This window comes from Vigna umbellata, chromosome 7, assembly GCF_029865625.1.
Source record: "Vigna umbellata cultivar VRB3 chromosome 7, Vumbellata_1.0, whole genome shotgun sequence".
Taxonomy (NCBI): Eukaryota; Viridiplantae; Streptophyta; class Magnoliopsida; order Fabales; family Fabaceae; genus Vigna; species Vigna umbellata.
The window spans coordinates 27,096,968-27,106,969 of NC_142171.1; the positions used below are offsets into that span (position 1 = coordinate 27,096,968).

General features: G+C 28.8%; 1 long non-coding RNA gene across 2 annotated transcripts; it reads left to right on the plus strand.

The window, feature by feature from the left end:
• Positions 1–5,949: 5,949 nt before the first annotated feature.
• LOC148195612 (uncharacterized) lies at positions 5,950–8,416 on the plus strand. Of its 2 annotated transcripts, XR_015781005.1 has the most exons (3): positions 5,950–6,100; positions 6,505–6,639; positions 8,205–8,416. It is a non-coding gene; the product is annotated as an uncharacterized LOC148195612 (long non-coding RNA). The 2 variants fall into 2 exon arrangements; XR_015781004.1 differs by lacking the exon at positions 8,205–8,416 and having other exon boundaries at positions 6,505–6,722.
• The last annotated feature ends 1,586 nt before the right edge of the window (positions 8,417–10,002 follow it).

Genomic DNA, 10,002 nt, shown 5'->3' on the forward strand with positions numbered 1-10,002 from the left:
CAGATACTCCAATTTCCATTGACACAAGTGTACTTCCAGTTGTTGGTAGCATTACTTTCAAGAATGTGATGGGTGCAAATATTAATGTTGCTGGGAATTTTTCAAGAATATTTGAATCACCATTCTCAACAATCTGTCTTTCAAACGTGACTTTTTCTCTCAGTTATGCACTATCCACTTCGTGGTTTTATTCTAATGTAATTGGTTTCTCCAAGGAGGTGATTCCTGAGCCATGCCCCGATCTCCAGAGCTTGTATTCCAAGTATTAACCAAACATAATATATCAAACATAGTATAAAAAACAACATAATATATCACCAACATAAACATTTAACGTATTAAACAAACATAATACAATAACATAAAAACATGATAAAAGTATTAAGCGAAGTTGGAAGTGCAGCACGCTCACCCTCAACCGCACTTCGAAGTTCGGTTGAGGGTTGCCGAACTTCGAGGTCCGGTAATGCATAACCAACATCTGAATGTCGGTACATCTTTAACCGCAATTGTAATTTCGGGTAAGGGTGTATAGGCATATTATATACTAACCTCAATGCCTTTCGAATGCACGAATTTCTTTCACCGCCTTTCTCCTCCAAGAATCACACCACACATAGCACAGCTACCACCAAAATTGATCAAAATCACCACCAATGTATCATCACTTTCAGAAGGTAAGCTCAAATAAGTGAAACAAAAAAAAGTGAAGAAAATACCACAACAGTACAGAAAGTGATGGAATAAAAAAAGGGGTGCACGTAGGGTTTATAAAAATAAGGGGGTTTGGAGTTATTAGACATTGGAACATCGTTAAATCATCATTAAAAGAGAAAATAAAGATACATATTAATTGTTTCTCATTTCTAATCCTTCAATTACTGAACAAATATCGTATACATATTAATTGTTTCTCATATCCAATCCTTCAATTACGCTTCTACTTTTCTATTTTAAAGGGAATTAGTAACAAATCATGTTAGTTTATAATTAATTAGTTTAAACCATAATTTTGATCTTTTCAACTTTATGACAAATTTTGTTTATGAAATTTGGGGGTTTATATCATTATGGTTTGCATCTTAAATCTTGTTTTGTTAATTGTATTAATGGATATTTTTGTGTGGGTTCTTTTATTAAAATCAAAGAAAATTTCAATCTAAAACCCTAACGTTTTAAGAACCCTAAAGTGGAAATTAGAATCAGAAACCCTAAATTGGGGAAAAATCCCCAATCTTTTTATACATTTTTGTCTTGCTTCCTTCTTCACCAACAGTGCGTCGTACATCGAACATGGCTAATCCTTTCACACTTTTAACCAAGTGATCCATGGGTTTTTCCTATCTCTATCGTGGGTTTCATAAAACCCCAATCTTGATCCCTTTTCTGGTGCGCCGCCATGTTTTTTATCGTGGAACTCTCGCAAGCAGTGATGATCATTGGAAACATAATGATTTTTGGTTGCGTTCGAAGTGATGGTGGTTTTTGATTCTGGTTTTCTTACAGGTCTAGGGAGGCACTCTATTTCTTCTTTTCCCTAACAGAAGCTCCCTTATACATTCACAACGGAGCTTTGTTTCAGGCAGTGATCTTCCCTTGTTAGTGGTCTACGATGGAGTCGTGGTGGTTGTCTTCGAAAAGCACTTGCGATGGTGGTACCTTCGTAATGAAGGGTCGTTCTTTCAACAACAATCACTCGGGACAACTTTGGGGTCATTTACGATAGTGAAGCTCGTGAGCGACAACGGCTCAAACACGTCTTTCTTCTCAAGATTTGGTGGATTTGCATCTGTGGTTGCTTGCAACAAAGTGATGGAGATCCTGATGAAAAATCTGGTTTTGGGTATAGGGGCCTTCGTTGTTGTTTATATGGAGTCTAGAGCGTTTATGATGGATTTGTGATGGTTTTTACCCCAATAGTGACTTACGAAAGAGGAAGAAGGTTTTTTCAGTTTTCTGGTTTTGTTTTTCGTTGGTTCTCACGGTGGCTCGAGAACAACAGAGGTGATTAGTGGTGGTTTACGTTGGTTCGTTCTCTGGTTTTCTAGTGATGATGGATCTGTGGAGGTTCACAAGCTGCGATGGCAAAGACATTGTTACTATATTTTTCTATTTCGCTTTAGGTGACACCGTTGTGTGGTTCATGAAACCCTATTTGGTAAAGTTCCATTTTTGGCCCATGTCTGGTTAGGTGCATATTCGTTTTGGAAGCTTGGATCTGGTTTTTGGATATTCATAATTTTTTTGTTTTTTGGTTTATTTTTATGAATTTTAAAATAAAATATAATTAATAATTAATTTGATTCGGGAACAAATAAAGATTAATTTTGGTGTTATTCATAATTTTGATTGAATTATTTGAATTAAGGATTGAAGAGAGAACATGGAAATAGTTCTTAGCTACATGGATCTCAACTTCACGGAGAGAATATGAGAAGTGAGACCGCTTAAATCATGAGTTTGATTATCATTAAGTGTAGTATTTCAGAGATATATAGAGGTATTGTATATGAAGAAATTACAAGTGTTAAAACTTTCCTTGATAAGATTGAAAAGCACTTTGTGAAAAACGATAAGGTAGAAACAAGTGTGTTTCTTCAAAGTTTGGATTCCATGAGGTATCAAGGACAAGGAAATGTGAGAAAGTACATTATGGAGATGATGAACATTGCCTCAAAACTTAAGGTGTTGAAACTTGATTTGTCGAAAGAGTTACTCGTACATTTTGTTTTGATCATCTTCCTTTACATTTTGGACAGTTTAAGGTTTAGGAGAAACTGTCTCTTAATAAGCTAATTTTATATTGTGTTTAAGAAGATGGGAGACTGAAGAAAGAAAATATTGAAAGTGCTTACTTAGGTAATACCTCTAATGACAAGGACAAAAAGGAAAAAAAACTAAGAATCTAAAAATGATGTTGCTAAAGGTTCATCACAAAAAATAAAAATTAGTCTGATAAATGTTTATTTTTCAACAAAGTTGGACTCATAAAGAAGGATTATGCGAAATATCATGCTTGGTGTGCAAAGAAAGGTTGCCTAAGGAAGGGTCTATGTGGGAGATAACAAATCGGTAGAGATGAAAGTCATAGGATGTTTTAGATTACTATTATGTGCTAGTTTTCTATTTTGGATTTGAAAAACACTTTAGTTATACTGTCATTTAGGGGGAATTTGGTTTTATTTGTTAATTTGGACAAATGATTTTAATTATGTTTGTTAGGAAAAAATGAATTCAGATTGTCTTTAAATTCAAGTTGTGTTGGAACGAATTTATTTTTAGCTAATAATAATCTACATATTCTTCATACGGTGACTTACTGTTGTGAATCCTTAAATAGAGAATTGCATGATACTAAGCATAATATTGACTTTATAGAGTCAAATAACAAGATCAAGGACTAAAAATTTTATGATCCCAAATTAAAAATATCTTTGAGATGAGAAGAGTCATATTCTTTGAGGATATTGAGTTTGAGGGTAAGAATAAGGTTAGAGGATGAATAAGTGAAAGTGATATGATAAATAAAATTGCTTATGATGAAGCAAGTTCAGAACCTCTAACAAGTTCAAAATCTCTTTAAGAACAAACTCAAGATCCTTATAAACATGTGCTTCATGAGTTCATGCAAGACAATAAACTTTAAGAACTTGTCTTATTACCATAAGATATGAAGCCCATTGGTATTAACTGAATATTTAAGACCAAGAGAGATTCTAATGGTAATATGGAGGGGTATAAAGTTCATCTTGTGGCAAAAGGACTATATTCAAAAGGAAGGGGTTTGTCGTTTTAAAGAGGCTTTCTCTCTAGTTTTATCGAAAGACTCTTTTAGAAGAATAATGACTTTTGTTGTACGTTATGATTTGGAGCTTCATCAAATGGATGTCAAGACAATATTTCTCAACAAAAACATTGACGAGGCATATAGGGCAATAAAAAAAACATTGTGTCAGGAGACTCAGGATATGGTTTGAAAACTAACACCTTCCATTTGTTATACATTTCATGATAAATCCATGTCATTTGATTTTGTCCGCATTAGTGATCATTGTCAGGTTTGATTGAGATTAATGGAATGAAAATTGTTTTGATTCTACATGTAGATATAATCAATGGACGAAATCTTTTGGATATTTTCAAGACATATAATGACAATTTTGAACTCATAAAGTCTAATAGATTTGCAAGGATATATATATATATATATATATATATATATATATATATATATATATATAACAAATCATTAAATGTGTTTGAGCCATTATATTTTATTAACCAATTATAGAGTGTTCTAATTAACTAAATGTGGTTAAAGACATATATGTTATAAAATGATTATTGTGTAAAGACCATAAACAATATTTTAATTTATTGATGAGCCAAATTGAAATATTTAAACTTAGGAAAAGTAACCAACAAAAGTTATATAAAACGGTCATTGTCTTCATTTGTAAGCACGCTCATATCATTCATGTTTCTTTCTCTCCATCCCATCAAAAAGGAAAATCAAAAAAGAATCTAAGCTATTTTATAGAAGAAAAATCATATACTCAATATTACTTATTAATTGTTCCCAATTTCTAAAGTTTATTGCTAATTGATATGTGATTCATAGATCTTAACACTTAGTTAAAAGTATATGATTATACTTTTAAAAGTAAATTTTTAATTTTCTAAAATATATAATAAAATAAAAGGAATTGTACTAAAAAATATTTATTTATTTAAAACTGCTGTTTTAGATGCTCCCTATACATAATTTTTTATTAGTGTTTCGGGGCCTGTTTGTGATAATCGTTTTGGGAGTGGAGCTTTGGTAGTTGAAGTTTAGGGTGGGAACACGACTGGTATTTGGGTGGTTGTGGGCTTTCCTTCCTTGTTGGCGTTGATTACAATTCGCACCCCTAAGTTCCTCTTGCACTACCACAAATTTAAAATAGTAATATGAAAAGTTTATTTAAGCACTAATTTCAAAATTTTATATTTTTTCAATGTTTTTTTAAAACTAGTTCGGACATTAAATTAAAAAAAAACGAATTTGAAAGTTGAATTTTTTTTAGTAATTGACTTTTTTATACATTATTGTAACACTTTATAATCATTGGATTAAATCAAAAGCTTACTAGTGAGTTTTTTTCTTCATTTATAATTAAGTTAATTTATTACTATGTAATCTATGTCTTATTAAATCCTAATTAAATTTTATTTTAATGTAATTTCTCCTTTGGTTGGATTTTTTTATCCTCAAAATTGAAACCCAAATTTTTATGGTTCAGCTGAGTTCAACCATGACGTGTGGGTCCTTCTCAACAACCATCCTCACTGTCATCAACATCTTCGTAATATTCAGCCTAAAGTTCTGAATATTGACCAACCCATTACACACTGATCCACTTGCTTCATTATTATTTTTACTAAGATTATATTTTGATAAATTTTCAAATTTAAAAAAAAAAATTGATATATATATATATATATATTCAAAATTATTATATTTTTAAATTTTTAATTTGGATACGATAATTTAACTTCTCTTACTTTCAAAAACATTAGAACATTAATTAACTTTAAATATTTAATGTAACATAAGATATATAATTTAAGAAAGGAGATTTTAAGAAGCGTTTTAATTTTTATTTTTTAGTCTTATTAGAAATATAAATATGAATTTGAGTTCTAGACTTATTATTTTAAGATTTGATGTAAAAAATAATTTCATAATCTTTTATACGGATTATTCACAATAAATTGATATTGAATTTTTTTCACATACTTCTTGAAAGATTCAACACTCATAAGATCCAAAGAAAACCCACAAATTTTCTCGAATTTCCTTTTCATTGAATGAAAGATGTCAACTATAAGAAGTGTGCATCAATGTGAAACGTAATAAAAAGCTTTAAAATAAAGCACACCTACCCATGTTTGGGTTATAAATTAGAATGTGTGGAAGACATTGTGGTATGAACAAAAGTAATGGCTTCTAATAGAATCTCTTTTATTTGGGTTCTTCTCTTTGTTTTTGTTTTAGGTTTCTTATTTGTTAGGGCATCATCAACATTGAACGTAGGTGATATCTCTGGCTTTCATGCAAGTAAGTGAAATCTTTCATTTTTCTGATTTTTCATGCAAGAGGATAAGTGACAAAAGTATTATTATTTATTATGTAATTTTTTTTAGTAAAAACTATAAACTTGTATAAATTTTTTTAACGGAATTCACAAACATTCTCATGTAATTTTTCTAAATAAAACTGTGAAACTTTTCGTGTTCTGACAGAAATTAAAAACTTTCTCATCCAATTTTTTGAACAAAATTGTTAATTTTCCAATAACACCCAAGTAACTAATCAAGTTTTTTTTTTTACGATAACTCTAAAATTAAATTTTATTTTTGTAGTATTGTCGTATTTCTTGAATATATGGTTTATGTTAAAATAAATTTCTTGAATATATGGTTTATGTTAAAATAAATTCTTAAGTATTTGTTACTTTATAGGTTCATATGAAAAATTTCAGAGTAGAAGGTTACTCTCAGAACGATCAGCAGATCGTCCTTGTTGTGGAAACTATCAGCATTGATTTGGATGTTGCATGCCTTGTGTTTGAAGGAATATATATAAAGAAATAAAAGGTGTATTAATTAGATATTGTATAATTACTATCCATTTACGTTTATAATAATGTGAAATCTTGTTTATAGTTTTATGTGTTCCAGGTTTTACTGTGTATTATGTTTAAAATATGTATTACCATTTTTAGTTTTTAATGTTTTTTTAATAGCTTGATTAAATATTAATTTGAATACATAAAAAGAAATTATATCTATTGTCACCGTTAAGAAGAGAGAGGAAACACTACAGAGGAAAAAAGTGAGAGAAAATAGAAAAAAAAACACTACGAAAAACACATTTCATGAAAGGATTGTTCCATTAAACTCATTCCGAAAAATATTATATACACGGATTGGAAAGTTTGTTCCAAAAATCTCATTTTGGTAAATCAATTTCGAAATACATTTAATGCATTTTGGAAATTCTGTTTCGAAATTTGTTTTTTTATTTTTTTTTTCAATAGTTCCATTTCAAAAATCTCATTCAGGAAATTTAGGATAACTTATTTTGAAATTTTTTCAAATTATATATTCCGGAAGTTGGTTCTTTAGAGTCTAAAATGGTTGTTTTAAAAGTACAACATAATATAATTAAATTATTTTCCATGATTAAATTATTCTTTATTAAAAGTAAGCTTTCTTGTTTTTCGGCCTTCCACATGTTCCTTCATATTCACTTGCCAAGAGAATAATTCACTTAAAGAAATATTTTTATCTCTCTATATAAAATTATGATTAGTCAATTTGTTTTCATAAATACCTCTATAGAAGAAAAAAAAAAGGATAAAAAAAAATTACACCATTTGTTTAATAAGTTGAACTATAAGAGTTTTCTCATGTAAACCAATACGTTTTTGTTTTAGTATTTTATGATTCAAGCACATAACCATTTTAAAGGGTAGTCTTAAAATATAAATTAAATAAAGGGTGATATATGTTTTAAGTTCTTAAATTTTGTTGTTAAATTGAAATTTGATTTTGTTTCAAATTTTAATATACTTTATTTTTTAAACTATAAAATTAAATAGATAAAGTCAATCTACCTAATTGTGTTAAAAACTTTTACATGTAAAATGATATTTTAAGCTGCTTTGAGTTGTTTATATTTTTCTTTTACATACTTTAACTAAAAAAAGTCAATCTAGAATTTCATTTAAGATTATAAAAAAATTAATTAAGAAGACTACATCCTTAATTTTTAAAATTGAGACTAAAATGTATAAAAGTTTGAGAGGTAAACAAATTTTAATTTTACATTCAAGTTTAAGGAGTATAAACATATTTAACTCTTAAATAAATGACAAACTTTTATATAATTTATTTTAATTTTTAAAATAATATAAGTTATTTAAATTGTATATATTCAATTATATGTAATCATTTTAAGTATATATTATGTGTTTGTCAAAATAGTCATTAATTGTGTTCATATCTAATAGCTCTTTCATTGTGGTTGACGAAGTCTAAGAAGGAAATGCTTTTACTCGAATACACTCAGACTTTTCTTATTGGTTCAAATATCAAGTATGTATATGTTTGCTATAATTAAAGAAAAATCACAGTTCATGTAATTTTTGACTTTGTAGGTTTATAACAAGCTATTAAGTCTCACAATTCACAAGTTAAGAAATTTGGCAAATTGACCCATGAGATGTACCTCAAGGACCTTAGAGAGTGTGCTTATGATGATTTATATATGATTATTCATAAAATATATGAAGTAGAATACAACACTTCTACTTCTTCAAAAAATAGTAGTTATTTTGTATTGTAAATGGTTTGATCTTTCTAGTTCAAATTCAAATGAGTTTAAAATACCAACCACTTGATCCATTTATAGCAAATAGTTAGTCAAATTTATCATCTTTTATATCCACCATTTCAAAATATTTATTAGAAAGTGGACTTTAAGCCTAATTCAACCCCTTGGCCTTATCTCTAGTCGATGTGAGACTTCTAACACACCCCCTTCACGTTGAGGTATAGACATCTCGTGATTGATAGTAGAAATTAATGGGTGGTCCGATAGCGGCCCAACAACGGATGAAAACATAAATGCCCACTTAGAACTCACTAAAATAGACTTTAACATACCATATTAGAAAGTGGGCTTTAAGTCTAACTCAACTCCACAAAACTGACTTGTAAGGTGAGGTTTGCACCTCACTTATATATTATAAATTGGTCTTATCTCTAATCGATGTGGGACTTCCAACAATATCAATAAACGTTTTATTTCGCCATTGACTGATCCACTAGTAATTATCAGCAGATATAAATCATCGGTAATTATTGGTGAGTATAGACCATCTATAATTATTTTCGACATGAACATTATCGACAGATCTTAGCCCATCGGTTATCTGTAAAAAAATTTAATTAGTGACAACTTTTAGATGTTACTGATTATATATATATATATATATATATATATATATATATATATATATATATATATATATATATATATATGAGATGTATCTAGAGTAGCTAAATTTTAAATTAATATTGATTGTCTCTTTTTGTTAGATGTAAATGTTGTCTTCAATTTACTTTAAATTCAAATAACATGTGTTGCCTTTCCTATGTATCTACGAAACTAATTAAAAGCTTTTATATATCTATGTGTAAAAACAGTTAGATTAACAAGCCAAATATAGTATGATATTTAAAAAAAATTCTTTAGTAGCAAGATTTATAAATTGTGTGACTATAAGTTTTAGCGTAAATAATTCTTAAAAGATGAAATGAAAAATATCGGCAATGTTCTTTGTTTTGTGTTTGTAAATCAAATATAACCAAAAAAAAAAAAGACAAAGCTATAAAACAAATCCTTTAACAATATATAACTTATCTTTGACCCAAAATTTATCTCGATATTCAACTCACTGGTATGAAAAAAAATAGAGAAACTGAATTCTTATATTATTTTGTATCTTCGACAAGAAAATATAACAAAGTACAAATTTTATGCACAAAGAAAATTGTAGGAAAATGTATTATTATATTTCACGATTATAACAGTCCATAATATTGTATTCACAGTTTGCTGTTCTACTTGCATATTACATTATTACCATTGGTATATATTGTCTACGGTTTGATTTTACAAAACCAAAACTGGTATATATTATATAAAACAGAAATCAAAATACTGGTTGAGAGCAAGAATAGAATAAGACCTTGAAGATACCAAGAAGGAAGCGGAGAATCTTGGAAGTTGAGTGTCGGGAATAGATTTGTCAAATTACCCGCTTTATAGGGTGTGGCCTTGATCGGGTCAAGAAAAAAAAAAGTCCCAAGAGTTAAAAAATTCATAAGAGAAAATTTACAAAGACCAAAATAACAACAAAAATCATGTGGAATGTGAGATCATCTCAAACC